The sequence below is a fragment of the Phascolarctos cinereus genome, unplaced genomic scaffold, assembly GCF_003287225.1.
Source record: "Phascolarctos cinereus isolate Bilbo 61053 unplaced genomic scaffold, phaCin_HiC Scaffold_2;HRSCAF=192, whole genome shotgun sequence".
NCBI lineage: Eukaryota > Metazoa > Chordata > Mammalia > Diprotodontia > Phascolarctidae > Phascolarctos > Phascolarctos cinereus.
Window position 1 is genome coordinate 189,092,192 of NW_027555625.1, and position 21,707 is coordinate 189,113,898.

General features: G+C 32.7%; 1 protein-coding gene across 1 annotated transcript in view; it reads left to right on the forward strand.

The window, feature by feature from the left end:
* SNTG2 (syntrophin gamma 2) overlaps positions 1-21,707 on the forward strand; it is a 639,175-nt gene that overhangs the window by 389,862 nt on the left and 227,606 nt on the right. The gene's annotated exons all lie outside the window — the stretch shown is intronic.

The window sequence follows — 21,707 nt, forward strand, 5'->3', positions numbered from 1 at the left end:
TTGGACTTGATGATCTTTAAGCTATATTCTACATTTAATCATCTGTGGTTGGTGTGATTGCTGGAGTTGAGGGAGGTTCAATTATTGTATTACTTTTGTTATTGCTTTGGATACTTTGGATGCTTTTTTTGATTTTTCAATAATCCAAGTGTGGCTACTTCCTTCAATTACAAAAATCTCAATACCTGCATAACTTAGTATATGGTTTTCATGAATTACTGTGGCCAGTCTATTAATGATGAACCTCAGTTTAAAGATTAACAGTATCTCACTGGGCCCATATGTGAAGCCTTTATAGAAAGTTAGAACCTGCCAGTTGTCTTCTACTGGCATACTGTTTGAGTACCCAAGGTCAAATCCATGTCTATGAGGTATTAGAAAAGGGTTCAGTAAAAGGATCTGTATTTAGGTTTGGTTTGGTTGAGTTGTTGGCTTATAGGTACAATATGTTACCTCTTCCTGGGTAAAATAATAGAGAATTTCTTCTCAGTGTAATTAAGAAAAAAATGTGAAAAAATTATTTTCAGAGTTAGCAGCTATGTTGACTATTGGTCACAGGAGAATAATTTTCTCTTCCTTGAAGATAAGCTCAACTTTTGGAGTAAGAATATAGGCAGAGAAAGAAAAAGAATTTTTTTTTTCTCCAGGACACAGCCTCTGTCATGGGAGAAAGACTCAATCTGGTAATATCTTCCGTTTCTGCTCATATTATTAGAATTGGAGTACATATGATGCTTGGGATGAATTGGCAAGGAGCAAATAGGTCACATGGTAGATAGAGTGCTGAATCCAGGGTCAAGAAACCCAGATTTTGAATCATGCCCCAGAAATTTATTAGCTGAATAATCCTGGACAAGGCACCTAACTTCCTTCAATCTTGGCGTCCTCCTTTATAAAATGGGATTATTAATAATAGCACCTACATCATAAGGTTGTCATGATGATCAAATAAGATAACTATGTAATTCTTTTTCCAAATATTAAAAGGTTTTTAATTGATAGTTATTGTTGTATTTTCATGATTTCCAAAACAGAAAGTGAAGGGAAATAAATTACTTCAGTATAGATTTTTATATGTAAAGTCATCTAACAGAAAGATGTCTTTTCTTACACATATATATGTATATGAGTATTTTGTCTGTCTTTTGGCAAACAGGATAATACATAAAGATAGATATAATATAGAATTCATCATTTATAGCCACTAGAAATTAAACCTTGATTTCTAAAATTTATAATGAGACCTTAAAATCAAGACACCTGAATTCAGTCCTTAGCACTTTCCCTAAGGAGACACTAGAATTGGTGAAGCTACTTGAGTTCATCTCTGAAGTTGGGGGTGGGAGGGAGCAAGTAAAGTATTTGTCTATCAAAGTCCCTCACATGTGTAATCTGCCTTTTAGTTATCTCAATAGCAATCAATTAATCAGTAATAATTTATAGTGCCCTCTGTGCCAAGCTAAATGCTAGGCTCTGAGGATACAGATCAAAATTGAGTTTATATTCTAAGGGAGAGAAAACAAGTACATTTATAAATATATACAGAATTAATGTAAAGTAAGTCAATTCAAGGTAGTTATATACAAATGTTTAGAAAAGGGTGAGGGTACTAGAAGTTGGAGCAATCAGGAAAGTTGTCATGTAAAAGGTGGTGCTTAAACTCAATCTTAAAGGAAGAGAGAAATTTTTTATAAAGGGTCAGGGAGCAGATAATCTGTTCAAGTTATGGCGAATAAGCAATGCAAAGGTGTGGAAATGGGAGATTGATGTTCATTTACAAGAAATAGCAAGAAAGCCAGTTTGTCCGGATCATAGAATATGGGAGGAAGAATAACAGACAATAAGGATGGAAAAATAGGGAGTGAGAAAGAGGCACTATGCTAATCACTTTACAAATGTTGTCTCATTTGGTCCTCACAACAACCCTGGGAGGTAGGGGCTATTATATCCCCACTTTACATCTGAGGAAATTGAGGCAATTTGTGACTTGCCCAAGGTCATACACCTAGTAAATGTCTGAGATCAGAGTTTAAGTTGGGTCCTCTTGACTCTAGGCCCAAAATTCTATCCACTGCACCACCTTGCTGTCTCTAAATAGATTGTGACTAAGTCATGAAGGCCTTAAAAACCTAAACTGAGGAGATTATATTTTATCCTACATACAATAAGAAGCCACTAAATTTGATTGAGAAAATACATGACATAGTTAAATTTGCTTTTAAGAAAAATCACTTTGTAAGCTGTGGAAAGGATAGACAATAAGGAGTAGAGAAATTTTGAGATAAAGAGGACAGTTGGAGAGATGCTTTGATAATCTAGTTGAGGAATGATGAAGGATGGCTTGAAATAAAATGGTGGCTCTGTGCACAAGGAGACACATTTAGGTGTTTCAAATATTATGGCAATAGAATTGACAAGATTTGGCAATGGATTAGACATGAGGGAAAGTGAGGAGTCAATCGGTCAACTAGCATTTATTAAGTGCCCACTGTTTTTCACCTAAGTTGGAAGGGAAAAAAGCGATGAAAAAGAAAAAAAAAGGGAGCATGGCAGTGAAGAAGGAGGAAGAGTTAATGCTAACTGAAGTAAAAGAGCTTTGTATATTTTAAAGTACAAAATAATAGTGCTGTAGATACAAATTTGGAGATAAAAAGAAAGTAAAAATAAACAATGTCTGCTCTCAAGTTGCTTACAGTCTAATGGGGAAAATAGCATGCAAACAATGTTGAGATTATGAACCTGAAAGAAATAGTGAACTTCAGAAGATGGGATGAGTTGGGGGACGAAGAGAATGAGTTATGTTCTGGCCATATTGACTTCAGGATGTATAAAGGTATCCAAATAGAAATGCCCAATAGGTAATAGGTGGTGTGGCCACTGAAGTTCAGAGAAAAAAATAGGGCCTCAATACATAGATCTGTTAGTTACTCCCATAAAGATGGTGATTAAACCCACTGGAGCTAATGAAATCACATGTATTAGAGTGTAGAGAGGACCCAGGACAAAACCTTAGAGAGCATGCATAGTTAGAGGGCATGATATGAATGATGAGCTAGCAAAGTAGACTGAGGATGACCAATCAAAAAGGTAAGAGTGGAACCTAGAAAGAGTAGAAGCATAAAAACACAGAGAGAAAAGGCTATCTTGGAGGAGGAGAGTGGTAAGCAATGTCAAATGCAGTTCAATGTCAACTTAAGGATTGACAAAATACCATACGATTTGGCAATTAAGAGATTACCTCTGAAGAGAGCAGTCAAATGACTGATGAAGTTGGGAGGGATTCAAGAGCAGAAGGCCATGTGAGGCTCATTTGGTTAACAGTTGGGTCCACAATGAAAAGGAAGAAAACAAAGTTAGATGGAGTTTTGTGGCCAAAGTACTGAGGAGTGGAGAAATCATAGGTCATGATGAGAACAAATAATAGGTATATAGCAGAAGAGAAGCTCTGGAAGGTCATAGCAGGTGTGATGCACATGGAAAAATGGCATTCAGCTAGACAGTACAAAGGGATAGAGTGTGAACCAGGAGTCAGGAAGACCTTAGTTCCCATTTAGCCTCAGATACTTACTGGCTGTGGGGCCCTGGGAAAGTCATTTAACCTCTGCCTGCATCATTTTGTTCATATGTAAAATGGAAATGATAGCACCTATCTCCCAGGGTCATGGGAGGAGACAAAAATGAAGACAAAAATATCTGTAAAGTGATTTGCAAACCTTAAAGAATTATATAAAATCTAATTATTTTAATTTTTATTACTGAAATTTAAGGCCAAATACAATATTTGAGTATTTTTTTTAATAAGGAAGGCAGAGTTCATTTTTGGATAAGAAAAGATAAATTAATCCAAAAGCACAAACAAAATTAGATTTAATATAATGTCAAAAATAGTGAGTGATTTAAAATGTCCCTATGATAAATATAATAACTAGCAGTTACAGAGGGCTTTAAAATCTGCAAAGCTCTTTTTATGTGGCATATTTTCTGACTCTCACAACACCTTACAAGGTAAGTGATATTATTACCCCCATTTTAGAGATGATGGAACTGAGGCTGAAAAGAGGTTAATGATATACCCAGTGTCAAATGTCTCAGAAATATCTGAGGCAGCATTTCATTTCAGGTCTTCCTGACTACAAGTCCAGCACAGTATGTACTATACTACCTTGTGGTTTTTTATTAAATATGTTATTACCTGATAAATCTCTGAACTAGTCTGGTGCTCCAAAAATAAAGTTGAAAGAATGTAGAACTTGTGTCATATATGAATGTAATGGAATACTATTGTACTATAAGAAATGATGAGCAAGCAGACTTCAGATAAACCTGGAAATACTTGTGTGGACTGATGCTGAGTGAAGCGAGCAGAACCAGGAGAACATTGTACGCAGTAACAGCCACATTATGGGTTGACTAATTTTGATAGACTTAGCTCTTCTCAGCAATGCAAGAATCTAAGACATCTCCAAAGGTCTCATGATGGAAAGTGCTATCTATATCCAGAGAAAGAACTATGGAGTTTGAATGCAGATCGAAGAACACTATTTGCTTTTTTCTTTCTCCTGTTTTGTTGTTCCTTCTTTATTGTGGTTCCTCCTATTGGTTCTAAGTCTTCTTTACAACATGACTAATGTGAAAATATGTTTAATAGGAATGTATATGTATAGTCTATATCAGATTGCATGCCATCTTCAGCAACGAGGTGGAGAGGGAAGGGGAGAAAATTTAAAACTCAAAAGCTTGTGGAAGTGACTGTTGAAAACTAAAAATAAGTTTAAAAATTAATTATTTTTTTTAAAGAAATTGAAAAAAAGAGTGTAGAACTTGTTTAACTTGAAGTTAAAATCCAACTCTTCTACTAACTATCTGTGTGATGTTAATCTCTCTTGGCTTAAGTTTCTTTAGCGGTAAAATGAGTTGATTAGACTAGATGACTTCTGAGACTTCTTCCAGCTCTAGATCTAAGTTCATCATATTATTTCATATATTGCAACAGGAAGAGTCTGTCATCTTGGTAGGACTTTTCAGAACTTCCCTTCTGCTAGAATAGCCATCAAGAGCCCAGCACCACCTCGATAGCCAAATAGAGGTGTTTTGGTGGAAGACTCCAGGAAAGAATTATAATTTCATTATCTTAACCTTGAGAACAAGAAGAAAAGTCGGGGTTGGTCAGAAACAAGGTAATAGAGCATTTAGATTATAATGTCAGATTTGACAAAGATATATCAATCCTTCTCTGATGTACTTCTCTTAGTTTATTTGATGTGAATAGGTTATTGTGAAAAATAGAGTTCATACCTTTACTGAGCAGGTTTCTGTCTTTCAGCCAGCTAAAGTACAAAAGACGTGGGATTCCAGCCACATGAGTTTAAAGATTAATGTAATTCATTTGTCACTAGTTCTGCCCTATCCTCCCACTGCCAAAATGCCTGCAGGACACAAGATGAAATGTCACTTACACTAGCCTGGAAGTGATGGGACTCTCTTGTAATTATTAACTAAATGTAGATTTTACTTGCTATTTTGAGATTCTGAAAATATCTCGACTCATTTTTATTCCTTGAGATTGAAGACTTTGACCTATTAAGCCATCCATAAAGCCATCATTAAGATAAATGCAGTGTGTCTACAAAGAATTAAATAGAAAGCAAGGGGATAGTTTATTGTCTGGGCCATTTACTTCCCCTACTCATTCTTATTCCATTAGAAAAGCTAGTTGGCTGACTGACAATTTCCTGACTTTCCAAAAGGCAGAAATATTTTAAATTTTATGAATGTAAACATAGCTTAAAAGCTTTGCTGACCTCTGTTTCACAATTTCAGGCAGGGTTTTAGCATTTGCAAAATATGGAAACATGAAGGAGAAATATAAAACAGATAAAGAAAAAAAATCTGACTTTAGATATGACATTATTGTAAATCGCTTAGATAGTTTGCATGTGATAAAATAACATTAGTACACAAAGAGCTGCTTACAGATTGAAGCTACATATTGACTATATCACCAATGTCAGTTTCTTCACTTAGGTTTTATAATGTAGGGAGAAGCAGGGATCATCCAGGCCTAGGCAGGTTGAACTGTGAAACTCTAGTTAATTATCTTTTGAAGGCTTGAAAAGTAGGGGTATGGTAGGTGAACTGAGGAGCCTAAGGAAATGGTTTATATGAAACCTAGTCTCTGTCCAAATTTATTCTTAAATAGATTTTAATTACAACTTGTTTTTATACCATCTATGTTTCCTAATGTATTTTTCAAAAAGAATAAAAAGGATAATTATTTAAATGCTTCTCATAGCACCTTTAGGTTTGCAAAATGCCTTGCATTATTACCTGATTCAATCATCTGAAGAAGAAATACAAATCAGCAACATAAAAAGCAAAAAAATTGACAATGTCTGAAATTATACACTGCCTGAAATGGGTGGAGTTTCACTTGTACAAAAGATGAAAATTCTTTCTTTGGGCCATGCTTGGTCATTATAATTTGACAACATTCCATTTTGATTGCTTTGTGGTTTAGGTTCTTTCCTTTAACATTGTTGCAGTAAATTTATATAATGTTTCCTGTTTATGCTCCACTTTGCATGACTTCATATTTCTTTCCATGCTTTTCTGTAAATAATACATGCAAGTTTGTTTTTTTTTGCAGCATAGTAACTTTCCATTACATTCATTTTTTACAAATCATTGATTTCATAATCAATAGGTATCTACTTTGTTTCTAGTTCTTTGCTACCAAAAAATGTCTTGCTATAAACAATTTAGTGTGGATAAGAACTTTTTTTTTCATCATGGACCTCTTTGTGGGGTCTCTGGGAATTTTAGTTTTTTTCTATAAATCATTCCAAATTGCTTTTCAAAATGATTCTAATAATCAAATGCATCAAAAAATGCATTATTTTGCCTATCTTCAACTTATGTAAGACTGACAGTTTTTGTCTTTTGTCATCTTTGCCAAGTTGCCATGTCAGAGGTGAAACCTTAAAGTTATTTTAATGTGCAAATGTCTTATTATTAGTGATCTCGAATATTTGTTTATATGGATGCAAGGGTTAGCAATCCTTCATTTGAAAACTTTATATTTTTGATCATTTATCAAAGGCGGAAATATCTTTTGGTCATATATATTAATGCTGGTTCTCTACAAATCTTGGATATCAAACCCTAATTAGAGATGTGTGATATAAAGATTTTTCTCCCAGGTAACCACTTTCCTTCACATTCTAGCTACATTAATTTTTTTCATGCAAAAACTATGCAATTTCATGAAAAATTATTTATTGTATCTTTTTTGATTATTTTTTTTTACCAACTATTTGGTTAAAAATTCACCTTCCCCTTCTATCTGTGAAAAGAATATGGTCTTCTAATTTTTTAATGATGTGATCTTTAATGTTTAGGTTAAATATCTGTTTTTAGTTTATTGTGGAATACAGTAAAAATGTTATTCCAAGCCTCATTTCTGACAGGCTGTTTTTCTATTTTTCTAGCAGTTCTTATCAAACAGAAGACCTTTCCTCATTAACTTATGCTTTCAGATGTTTTAAATCCTAGGTTATGAAGAATTATCTGGTCCTTCCAAATATTATCTTTTTTCCTTTAATCCAATTTTCTGTTTTAACCAGTTTCAAATAGGTTTTATGATTGTTTCTTTATAACATAATTTGAAATCTAGAAGTACTACATGATCTTTGTTCTTATCTTTTAAAAATTACGTAAGTTGGTATTATTTTTTTTGCTCAAGATATGAGGGTTGTTTTTTTTTTTCTCCTGTATCTGTGATGTACCCCTTTGGTAGTTTAAATGGTATTGCATTAAATCAATTAGTTAAATTTAGAAATATTGTCACTTTTATTATATTGTCATGGCCCGGCCATGAGTTCTGAATATTTGTCCAGGTATTTGAGCAGTCATTTATTTCTTTGAAAGAACACTTTGTAATAATATCTGTATAAGGGTTGATTGTAGTTTAATAAATTGACATACAAATACTTTCTGTATTTTGTAGTTATTTTTAATGGAATCCCCCTTTTTCATATTGACCCCTGGGTTTCACTTTTATTATATGGAAATGCTATTTTTTTTTTTTTGCAATTTGAAGCCTACAACTTTACTAATGCTATTTAGTATCTATATCTTTTTTTTGCTGATATCCTAAGATTTTCTAAGTAAAATGTCATGTTATTGGTCAATAGAGACAGTTTTGCTTCTTCTTTGCCACACTTTATATTTTTAATTTCTTTCTCTTATCTTATTACCACTGCTAGAATTTCTAAAAAATTATCTAATAACACATAGAAAAGTAGATGTCCTTGCTTTACACCTGTGTCTCCTGGGAAAGTTTCTGTTCTCCCTATTGTATAAAAATGTAGCTTTTTCTTTCAAATAGATACTATCATCCTTAAAAAGATCCTTCTGTGCCCATACCTTGTAGGGTGTTTACCAAAAATGAGTGTTTTCCTTTGTTAAAGGATTTTCTTGATCTTTTGTGACATTCTTGTGGCTTTTGATTTTTCCTGATATTGAACCATCATTGCACCCCTGATGTAAACCTAATTCTAGATTCTTTTTTTGGATGATTTATTGTACTTTTTAAATAATTACTTTATTTTTAGTTTTCAACATTTACTTCCATAAGATTTTGAGTTTAAAATTTTTTCTCCCTCCCTCTACTCTCCTACCCCCAAGATGGCATGCAATTCAATATAGGCTCTACTTATACATTCATATTAAGCTTATTTTCCCATTAGTCATGATGTAAAGAATAATTGGAACTAATGGGAGGAATCATGAGGATGAAGCAAGAAAACAAAACAACAAAGGAAAAAGAGAGCAAATAGTATGCATCTGCGTTCAGACTCCATAATTCTTTCTCTGGATGTGGATAGCATTTTCCATTGTGAGTCTTTTGGAGTTGTCTTAGATCCTTGCATTGTTGAAAAGAGCCAAGTCTATCAAAATCAGTCATTGCACAGTGTGGCTTTTACTGTGTACAATGTTTTCCTGATTCTGCTTATTTCACTCAGCATCAGTTCATATAAGACTGATGTATTGTATTTTTTGTAAGATCTTATAAAAATTTTGAATCCATATTCATTAATGATGCTAATCAATATTTTTCTTCCTTTATCATTCCCTAGTTTAGGTATTAGAACTTCATTTGTCTCAGATGATGAGTTTGACAAAATGCTTTCTTAGTATTTGGGAATAATTTATGCAACATAAACAATTCCAAAGGAGTATATGTTGGGAGGAATAAATCTTAATCCAAATGGACTTATGAGAGAATTTTAAAAACTTATAGAGAACAATAAGTACAAATTTCATACATATTTACTGTTCTTTTTCTTATCCCACTTCCTCACAAAATTTATTTTTGGTGTTTGGAAAAACATTAAAATAGGCTATGTAGCCTAATAGAAAGTGCACTGATTTAAGGATCTGTATTTAAATCCTGCCTGTACCACTAACTAGCTATGTGAACTTAGGCAAGTAATTTCACACCTCTTAGTTTCATGTTCCAAAAGATTTAATTCAATGCAGCTGCATTGAGAGGCCTAGCACCGAAAATGAGGCATATGACATTCCTACTGTATTCTTCTCTAATCAAATTACATCTGCAATCTTGGGTTCAGTTTTAAATATCACATTTTAGGAAGACCCCATTGAAAAAAAAAATCATGCTTTCCAGGAAGGAGTAAGCAGGATATAGTGAAATGAAACTGCATGAGTTCTGAGTTCTGATAATTCTGGAGACATGAAATAACTTGCCCAAAATAGCACAGCAAGTTAATAGCAGAGCTAGACCTAGAGAAGAGGCTATACTCAATGTTGTCAGACTTTTTCCCCACTTTTTGTAACCTCATCATCTTTTGAAGTTCACCTTGTTAAGGTTCTTTTTTTCCCCTTTTTTATTTGAGAAATTGTATATAATGTTCTTCCAGGTGGGCTGTATAGTACTTAATAGGAATAGACATGTGGCAGATAAACATGGTTTTCTAAACACTATCACATATTAAAATTAACATGCCTTATATTCTTTTTTTCTTGCAAAAAATGGATTTTAAAGATTTATGGCAAAATATATTTTACTCTAGTGAATTAAAATTGTGGTCTTGAATGTTTACTATTGTAACAACTGTTAATCTTCCCACAAGCATGTAAAATGTCATCTTTTGGTAAAATTATAACATCTGCATAATAATGGGATGATAGTGAAATGGTTCCCTATAATATTATGAATAGTGGGTAACAAGTATCTCTGGATTTAGATCCAAAGGACCTACATTCAAATATAGGCTCTGACATCTATGTGACTTTGAGCAATTTGTTTAATCTCTTTGAGAAACAGCTTCCTTATATGTAAACTGAGGAAGTTAAACTAGTGGTTCCTTCCAATACTAAAAAATTATCTAAATTCCCTTTAAAAGCTAAAAAATCCTATGATCCTGGTACTATGAACTTTTAGTATATATACATGCATGCACATATACATACATACATTCATACATGTATAGGCACACATACATGCACACAACAGGGTTCCAAAATGTAGTTTTAAATTATTAAAGCATATATCTCCATAGATACATACATGGGTCATAATTGTGTGTATTTGACTCACATTAATTAAGAACCAACTACAGGCAAAAGAATTGCTCTAAGAGCTAAGGGAGACATCAAGATAAATGGCATTGTTCCTATGCTAATGCTTTGAGTATAGTAGGGGGAATAAAATGCATACAGAGTAGCTAGGATGCTACATCTTGGGAACGTTACAGAGCTTAAAAAAACAAGCTATACAATTTTTGACAAAGGAAATATTTTGAGGGATAGGATAAGGGAAGGTAGCATTTGAACTCAGCTTTTAAAGATGGTTTTAATTGCACCATGAAGAGATGTGAGAGACTATATTCCACAAGCAAGAAGCAAAATGAACAAAATGAACATTGTTCATAAAACAATGAGAATATTGATTTGAATAGAACCAGGGGTTCTTTAGCTTGGATACAAAAACATATTTTAATATTTTATAGCTATATTTCAACATAACTGATTTCCTTTGCAATCCTGTGTCTTATTTAATACATTTAAGAACATTATTCTGAGAAAAGGCCCATAAGCTTCACCAGACTATCAAAGAAGTCCAACACACACACACACACACACACACACACACACACAAATAAAATTAAAAATCCTTCATCTTGGCTATAAAGAATTTGATAGGGTTTATGGATAATAAGGTTAGAAAGATAGGATGATCCCAGATTGTAAAAGACCTTAAATGCCAGACCAAGGAATCTGAATATTTTTCTGTAAGCGCTCAAGAAAATCAGAATGTTTTGAACAACAGAATGATATAATCAAAACTGCACATCAAGAATCATGGTAATGTTTAAAGGATGGTTTATTGTGGGGAGGCCCTGGACACAGGAAGACTTGATTAGAGTATATTACAATTAGAGCCTAGAACTTTTTACTGGTGGGGGTGAAAGCATAAAGGAGAGATAAGATGGATCAAGTATTATAACCATAGAATATTATATCTAATTATGTAGTAAAGTAAGTGTTTAACCATACCTGACATCTCTGTGTCTTCTCATGGTGGTCATTCTCCCATTAAGAAATTGAATGGAATTAAGGCAGTTTTTAAAAGAGAGATCATTTCTATTGAGCAAAGTTTGTTAAGCAACAAAAATGTTATATTTGCATTACAGGGGGTTAAACATCATCCCCAAACTCTGTATATATGAAATATGATCCAAATTTGAAAAAGTGGCACATTAGATAGACAGTTAGGCCTGCATTCAAGAAGACTTGATCTGGTCTCAATCGCTTTTCATATGATTTTGGGCGAGTCAGTTAAACTTTATCTGCCTTAACTTTAAAATGGGGATAATAATAGTACCTATCTCTCAGAATTGTGAGGGGATTAAATGAGATAATATTTCTAAAGTACCTGATACATAGATGGTGCTATACAAATGTAAACTGATAGCTGTTTAGCTGACCATATGTCTTTGAGAATCCATTTCTATCTGATGAATTTCTGGATCTCTGTGAAAATGAGATCTGGGCTAAAATAGTATTCTCAAACTCAAATACAAATGGAGGTCACTAAACTGTATAGAAGCATCCCTGTAGGTTGCATATTGATTAAATACACCACATTAATATTTTTATATTTTATTGTATTTTCATTTAATAAAATAAGTTAAATATTTCCCAATTATATTTAATCAGTTTGGGCCATATTCAAAAGTGTTGTGAGCTATGTATTTGACAATTCTGGTTAAATGATATTATAATCAGATGGATTTGGAACTGGATGAATGGCTAGATCCAATGAGTAATCATTGATGGTTTAGTCACAAAAAATTCTTAAGTGGCATGCCCCTGGAATCTGTTCTTGTACCTATGAGATTAACATTTGTATAATTGGCTTAAGTAAAGGCATAAATGTCACGCTTATCAAGTCTGCAGGTGACACAAAGATTGGAGGGAGAGCTAACACCCTGGATGGTGGGATCTAGGAAGATTTGACAGGATAGAATATTGAATTGAACCTAATAAGATGAAATATAATAAGGATAAATATAAAGTCTTACATTTTAATTTCTAAATAAATAAATAACCTGTATAAGTCCAAGAGAGACCAGTTATGAATAGAAGTAATCTGTCTGGAAAAAAAAAAACTAGGAGTCTCAGTGGGTTTAATATCAGTATTATCAAATAATGTGATCTGGAAGTCAAAAATGCTAATGTGATTTCAGGTTATGTTAAGTAATAGTTTCCTAGAATAAAGAGAAGAGAGCTCTATTATATTATGCCCTAGTGAGCTGTGTTTTTTTCATTTCTGGGGCTTATCATTTATGAACAATATTGATAAGCTAGAAGATACCTAAAGGAGAAAACCACAATGGTGAAGAACCTCAAATTTATGCCATATTCAGATCAATTGAAGGAAATGGTCATGATTTGTAAAGAGAAGAAAAAAATGGCAAGTGGAGATACGATAAGTGTTTTCATGTACTTGAAAGGAATCACATGAAATGGGGATTAGAATTGCTCACTTTGTCCCAGAGTATGTATGGTTGTAAGTTACAAGGAAGTAAATTTAGGATTATTGTGATTATAAAACTTTCAAACAATTTTAGGAGTTTAAATTGGAAATGTATTGCCTTGGGAGCTGGGTTCTTGCTCATTTATAGGTCTTCTAGCAAAAGACAGGGAACCATGTGGTTGTTCTATTTAGAAAGAATTGTTTTCATGTACAAGTTGGACTAGGAAGCTGCTAAGCTCAACTCTGAAATTCTACATTTCATGGGTATGTCCATGATAAGGAGATTTTATATATGTCATAGACATAATGGGATATTGTGAAGGATTATGGATTTTATCAGTGCTGGTACTCCCTTCAATAATATAGATCAGAGGTTAGCAAACTGTACTATGGGGAAAAATGTAAAAACCATTCTTAGTTCACATGCCACACACACACAAAAAAAGAGGCATCAGGATGCTTTTAGCCTTAGTTTATCAATCTCTGGTAGATTACCAAGAATCTACATTTCTTTAAATCATACTTTTATGTATGATTTTAAGTATGATGCTTGTTCAAGTCTTTCCATAAATACTCCAGGAAGGATCTAACTTCTGAAGACTGCAGTGTAGCACAATGGAGATCTAATTGAACTTCTTTATTGATATTAAATGTCACCAGTCCCCCATCTTTTCCAATCATACATGCCCACATTTGTATTTTTATACTGCTTCTCATCCACATTTTACAATTCAATTCAAAGCAACAGGTGTTTATTAAACACCCACTGTGTGCAAGTTCTTCATAGAATTTATACCCATCTTCTCCATTTGATTTTGGAATTATACTGTTTTATCTTCTTAGGTTTTTTTTTAAATGTTCGTCATGACCGTTGCAAGTTAAGGTGACCAAATGTCCATGAAATCATGTGTTTATTGCCCTTTGGCACAGGATGAAAACAACTCTGCAAACATCTTTGTTTGCCTCTCTAAGACAAACCCATGGACCAACATTTTGTTTAGCTGAGACTTATATGACCACTGGTTTAAATAAAATGATTATATTCCCTCTATTATTCAAGCTTACCTAGGCCTTGTCCCCAAAACTATTATTTCACCAAGTATTATATATGTATGTGTGTGTATGTATATATGATTAATATCATTTCTGTGGCATTTCACTTAAGTATAAAGTAGGATCTCCTTTCCCCTAACCTCTGCAACTCACAAGGAATTTCCTCCAGGGGAATTATAAGCATACATTGTTAAAACTACAGATTTGGAGATGGTGTATAAAGAGTTTCTACAATGCCTTATCTGTGCCTAACTACTATGGGACAAATTTTGCAGTTTCAAAAATAAAACCTGGAACATCATATCCCATAAATTAATTGTATTTCCCCCTTCTATTTAAACCAAAACTTAAAAATCATGCCCCCCTCCCAAAAAAAAATTCTTGGTTAATACAAACCTATTTTTCCTTCCTTTTCTAAAAACTCAAGAATCATCCTTGGCCAGCATTTTACTTAAGCAATATCAATAGCAACATTTTATTTCTTATGGAATATATACTTCCTAAATAAGATTAAATTTTGGGACTATCTTTGGTCTCTGCAGCAAAATGTGACTCCTGGAAAACATATGTTTGGAGTTTTCACTTGCTGTATCAAATAGAAATTTCTCAATGCCAAATCATTCCTTTGTATCTCTATTGATTATTCGTTTTGACTATAAGAGATGAGTGCTGTGTCTACTGATAGATACTGCAAAGGCACAGCTATTGGATATGAAGATGGTTTCTTGTTATCTAAGCATGATAAATTCATCATAACTCTTCTTTAAATGTTAAGTTGATTTTTCATTCCTTGGTATGTGAAGGTTTAACATGCTACCAAATGCTTAGAATGATAGGAAAATGTGAGAAAAAAATTAAGTTGAAGAAATTGTGCCATTGCAAATAAGGGGGAAAGCAATATGTTATACATCTATATTAATATAATTTATCCAAAGCATTTACCTTTGAAACAAATTGATCTTTAATTCAATATTAAAAAAATAGGAGTACGAGTATGTGTGACCTTTAGTTTGAAACTTGAAAAAACTGTCTCTATTTTTAAACTCAATCAGCTTTGCTCCCCTGGATGCAGCCTTGTAGTTTTACAAATATTATCAACCTCTGAATTTCTCTTTTGAAACACTTTCTTTCAGTGATACTGTGTCCCAAATAATATTGTGTGAATTCATACACCTGAAGTTTCCAATTCACTCCTCCACATTTTCAACAGTTTTAGTTTCAGTTTAAAAGAAATTCATAATTGAAAGTGATTTCTGAAGAGATTTAGCAAAAGCTATAACAGCATATAGTTTGCCACTACAATATGCTTGATAAATGGACATACAGCATTTGTTTTAATACATCTACTGAGAAAGAACTCCCTCTTTTTCATGAGAGTCCCTTATTCTTTTGGAGAGCTATAATTTTCAGGAAATCTTTTCTCACATCAAGCATAAATGTGTCTCTTTGAAACCTCCACCCATTGATCCTAGTGCTGTTCTCTGGAGCCAGGCAGAACGACAGAACTGCAAATACCTTGCATTTCCTCATTTGGTGTGAACCTAAGACTCTTAACCATAGTGGTTATCATCCTTTGGTCACACTGAAGCATACCAGTGTCCTTACTAAAAGGCAGTGGCCAGAAGTGAATGCAATATTCTGGATGTGATCTAGCTAGAACAGCATACTAAGGGAATATCATCTCCTTATTCTTAAAAGATTTGACTTTCTGAATGAAGCTCGAGAAGATATCAGCATTTTTGCCTACTATAACACACCATTTATGAACTCACAGAAACACAGAACTTGAAGATAAAAAGGATTTCAGTGGCCATCCAGTCTAACCCATATCCAAAATGAATAATTACTCCAATAAACCAAACAAATGGTAATGCCTGAAGACCTTTACTGAGGCCCATACTGAAACCCAATTTTTTTCTACATATTGCTTCACGTTCTCTACCATATTTATATTCAAGCTGTTATCTAAATGCACACTTATTGATTGACTGAATACAAAACAAAATAAAATTCATGACAATGAACATATTATAAACTGAAGAAAAGAGAATTCTGAGTAGCATCTTTATCCCCTCAAATTTTTAAATAACATTTTATTTTCCAAATAATAGATAAAAACAATTTTTAGCATTCTTTTTTAAGTTTTGAGTTCCAAATTCTCTCTCTTCTTCCTTTAGTTCTCTGAGATAGTAAGCAATTTCATATAGATTACACATGTGCAAAACATAATTTTATGTTAGTCATGTTGTAAAAGAAAACACAGAAAAAAAATAAAGTAAAAAATAGTATGCTTCAATCTGTATTCAGACTGTCAGCTCTTTCTCTAGAGCTGGATAGCATTTTTTCATCATGAGGCCTTCAGAATTGTCTTGGATCATTTTATTCCTGAGAATAGCTAAGAAGCTTACAGTTGATCATCATAAAATATTGCTGTTACTATATGCAATGTGCTCCTGGTTCTGCTCACTTCACTTCATGTAAGTTCAAGTTTTGCTTATCATTTCTTATAGCACAATAGTATTCTATTACAATCATATACCAAAACTTGTTCAGCCATTCCCAATTAATGGGCATCCCTTCAATTTCCAATTCTTTGCCATCACAAAAAGAGCTGCTATAAATATTTTTGTACAAATAGTTCCTTTCCATTTTTTAAATTTCATTTTATTTTTTTAATTTCTTGGTGATTAAGATCTAGTAGTGATATTGCTGGGTTAAAGGGTATGCATGGTTTTATATAACTTTGGGCAAATTTCTATATTGTTCTACAGAATGGATAGATCACTGTACCAATAGTGCATTAGTGTCTGAATTTTCCTAAATCACCTCCAACATTTATCTTTTCCCTTTTCTGTCATATTACCCAATCAGATAGGTGTGAGGTGGTACCTCAGAGTTGCTGTCATTTTTTTATTTCTCTAATCAATAGTAGTTTAGAGCATTTTTTCATATGGGTATAGATAGCCTTGATTTCTTCATCTGAAAACTGCCTGTTCATTTCCTTTGACCATTTATCAGTTGGATAATGACTTGTCTTCTTACAAATTTGACTCAGTTATTCATATATTTGAGAAATGAAGCCTTTATCAAAAATACTTGCTGTAAAAATTGTTTCCAAGCTCTCTCCTTTCCTTCTAATCTTGGTAGTGTAAGTTTTGTTTCTGTAAAATCATTTTTTTAATTTAATATTATCAGATTTATTCATTTTACATCTCTTAATATGCTTTATCTCTTGTGTGGGCATAAATTCTTCCCTTCTCCATAAATTTGATAAGTAAATTATTCCTTGCTCTTCTAAGTTGTTTATGTTATCACCCTTTATGTCTAAATCACGTACCCATTTTAACCTTGTCTCAACAGCATAAAATCTTGGTCTATACCTAGTTTCTGCCATACTATTTTGTAGTATTCCTAGCAGTTTTTGTCAAATAGTGAGTTCTCGTCCCAAAAGCTTGGATCTTTGGGTTTGTAAACTCTAGATTACCATGGACATTTACTAGTGCATATTGTGTAGCTAAACTATTCCACTGACCTACTACTCTATTACTGTTACAAATTGTTTTGATGATTACCAATTTATTAACATAGTTGGAGATCTGGTACAGCTAGGACACTTTCTTTGCATTCATTTTTTTATTAATACCCTTTATATTTTTGACCTTTTGTTCTCTAGATGAATTTTATTATTTTTTTCTGGTTCTATAAAATAATTTTTAGTAGTTTGATTGGTATGGCACTGAATAAGTAAATTAATTTAGTTAGAATTGTCATTTTTATTTTATTGGCTTGGCCTACCCATGAACAATTGATATTCTGCCAGTTGTTTAGATCTGACTTTATTAGTCTGTTCATCTAATTTGTAGTTTGTCTTGGCATATAGGATCCCAAATATTTACTATTTTTTCTACACATTTTTTAAATGGCATTTCTTTTCCTATATCTTGCTGCTGGACTTTGTTGGTAATATATAGAAAAGTTGGTGATTTATATGAGTTTATTTTATATTCTGCAACTTTGTTAAAGTTGTTAATTATTTCAACTAGTTTTTTTACTTGATTCACTAGGATTCCCCAAGTATACCATCATATCATCTGCAAAGAGTGATAGTTTTGTTTCTGCATCATCTCTTCTAATTCCTTCACTTTTTTTCTTCTCTTATTGCTATAGCTAACATTTCTAGTACAATATTGAATGATAGCAGTGATAAGGGGCATCCCTGCTTTGCCTCTGATCTTATTGGGAAGGCTTCTAGCTTATCCTCCTTACAGATAATGCTTACTGATCATTTTAGATAGATACTAGTTATTATTTTAAGGAAAACTCCATTTGTTCTGTTGCTTTCTTGTGTTTTTAATAGGAAGAAATGCATAGTTGTATTTTGTCAAAAGCTTTTCCCACATCTATTGAGATAAACACATTTTCTCTTGGTTGTATTATTGATACGGTCAATTACGCTGATAGTTTTCCTACTTGAAATCCCACCTAGTCATAGTGTATGATCTTTGTGACATAGTGTTATAATCTCCTTGCTAGTATTTTAACATTTTTCATCAATATTTATAAAGGAAATTGGTTTATAGTTTTCTTTCTCTGTTTTCACTGCTATTGGTTTTGATACTGGCACCACATTTGTGTCATAAAAGGAATTTGATAGGAATCCTTTGCCTATTTCTTCCTAAAAATTTATATAGTATTGGAATTAATTGTTCTTGAAGTGTTTATTAGAATTCACTTGTGAATTCATTTGGCTCTAGAAATTTTTTCTTAGGAAGTTCACAGATGGCTTGTTTAATTTATTTTCTAGAATAGGGTTATTTAAATATTTTATTGCCTCTTCTGTTAATCTGATCAATTTATATTGCTGTAAATATTCATTTCACTTAGATTGCCAGATTTATTGGCATATAATTGGGCGAAATAGCTCCTAATAATTGCTTTCATTTCTTCTTCATTGGTGGTGAATTGACCCTGTTCAGTTTTGATATGTTGATTTTTCTTTTTCTAGATCAAATTAAGCAATGGTTTATCTAATTTATAATTTATTTTAATAAAAAAAAGCTGCTAGCTTTATTTATTATTTCAAAGCTTTTGTTACTTTTGATTTTTTTTTGTGATTTTCAAGACAAATTTGGTCTTTGAATGTTTTTAATTTGTTATTTTTCTAGTTTTTATTTTTTTTCTGTGCTCTTTCTCTAGTTTATTGATGTAAGCATTTAGAAACAAATTTTCATCTAAGTATTGCTTTGGCTTCATCACATAAATTTTGATATGTTGTCTCATTGTTGTCAATCTCTTTAATGAAATTATTGATTGTTTATATTATTTGTTCTTTGACCCATTCATTTTTTTAGGATTACATTATTTTGTTTCCATTTAATTTTTAATCTATCTTTCCACAGTCCTTTATGAATGCAATCTTTATTGCATTATAATCTGAAAAGGAAGAATTTAATATTTCTGCTTTTATGCATTTGGTTGTGAGGTTTTTATGTACTAATATATGGCCAATTTTTGTGTAGGTGCAATGTACCATTGAGAAAAAGGTATATTCCTTTCTACTCCTATTCAGTTTTCTCCAGACATCTATCATACCTAACTTTTCTAAAATTCTATTCACCTCTTTAACTTCTTTCTTGTTGATTTTTTTCATTAAATGTATCTAGTTCTCAGAGGGCAAATTTGAAGTCCTGTAATTTTAATATCTATTTCTTCTTGCAACTCATTTAAATTCTTTAAAAATTTGGATGGTGTAGAATTTGGTGTATATATGTTTAGTATTGATATTACTTCATTGTCTAAGACACCTTTTAGCAAATGCAGTTTCCTCATCTCTTTTAATTAGATCTATTTTGCCTTTGCTTTATCTGAGATCATGATAGCTACCCTTATTTTTTTTAAACTTCAGTTGAACCATAATATATTCTGCTCCAGCCATTTACCTTTACTTTGTGTGTGTTTCTCTGCTTCAAATGTGTTTCTTATAAATGGCATATTATAGGATTTTGTCTTTTAATCCACTCTGCTGTCTGCTTCTGGTTTATGACTGAATTCATCACATTGATATTCACAGTTATGATTACTGACTATGTATTTTCCTCCATCTTATTTCCTGTTTATCCTTTTCTCTCTCTGTTCATCCTGTCCCATCTAAGCAGTGTTTCGCTTTTGACTACTGCCTCCCCAAATCTGTTCTCCCTTCTTATCAGTTCTCCACCCTATTTTGTTATGCCCCTCCCATCCTATTTTCCTTTGAAGTAAGATAGATTTCTATACCTAAGTGAATGTGTTTGTGCTTCCCTCTTTGAGCCACTTCTGCTAAAAACAATGCCCCCACTTCTTTCCTTTCACTATAATGTCTTGGATGCCTCTTCATGTGAGATAAGTTATCCCATTCTATCTTTCACGTCCCTCGTCTCCTAGTTCAATCCTCTTTCTCACCTAGTAATTTTGTTTTTTAGATATTATCCCATGAAAGCAACTTAGATCTGTACCCTCTGTCCATGTATACTCCTTTTAAATGCTCTAATAATGACAAAGTTCTTAAGAGTTACAAGTATTATCTTCTCATGTAGGCATGTAAAAAGTTTAACCTTACTGAATTCTTTATGTTTTCTCTTTCCTGTTTATCTTTTTATGCTTTTCTTGTCTTATATTTGAAAATCAAATTTTCTATTCAGTTCTGATCTTTTCCTCAGGAATGCTTAAAAGTCATCTATTTCATTGAATATCCATTTTCCACCTGAAAGATTATGCTCAGTTTTGCTGTGTAGGTGATTCTTGGTTATATTCCTAGATCTTTTGTCTTCCAAAATATCACATTCCAAGCACTCTGATCCTTTAATACAGAAGCTGCTCCACAATATTTGAATTGTTTCTTTCTGGTTGCTTAGAGTATTTTTTTTAGACCTGGGAGCTCTGGAATTAGGCTATAATATTCCTGGAAGATTTAATTTTGTTATGTCTTTCAGGAGATGATCACTAGAGTCCTTCCATTTACATTTTACCCTCTGATTCTAGAGAATCAGGACAGTTTTCCTTCATAATTTTTTGAAAGATTAGGTCTAGACTCTTGTTTTGATGAAGGCTTTCAGGTAGTCCAATAAATATTAAATTATCTCTCCTAGATTTTCCAGGTCAGTTTTTCTTCTGATGAGATATTTAATATTTTCTTCTACTTTTTATTCTTTTGATTTTTTTTTGGTGTCTCATGGAGTCATTAGCTTCCATTTGCCCAATTCTAATTTTTAGGGATTTGTACCTACTTTGCCTTTTGACCAATTCTCCTTTTTAAGGAGTTTTTTTCTTTCATGATTTTTTTGTATCCTTTTTCCATTTTTCATGCTTCCTTTACCAACCTGTTGATTATTTTTTCATGATTCTCATGCATCACTCTCATTTCTCCCTCAATTTTCTCATTCACTGTCAATTTTCCCTTCTACCTCTCCAACTTCATTTTTAAAATCCTTTTTGATATCTTTCAAGAGCTCTTTTTTGGGGGAAAGGGGACTGAGACCAATTCAGATTTTTCTTTTAGGCTTTGGATATAGCAGTTTTGCCACTGTTGTCCTTTTCTGAGTTTGCGTTTTGATCT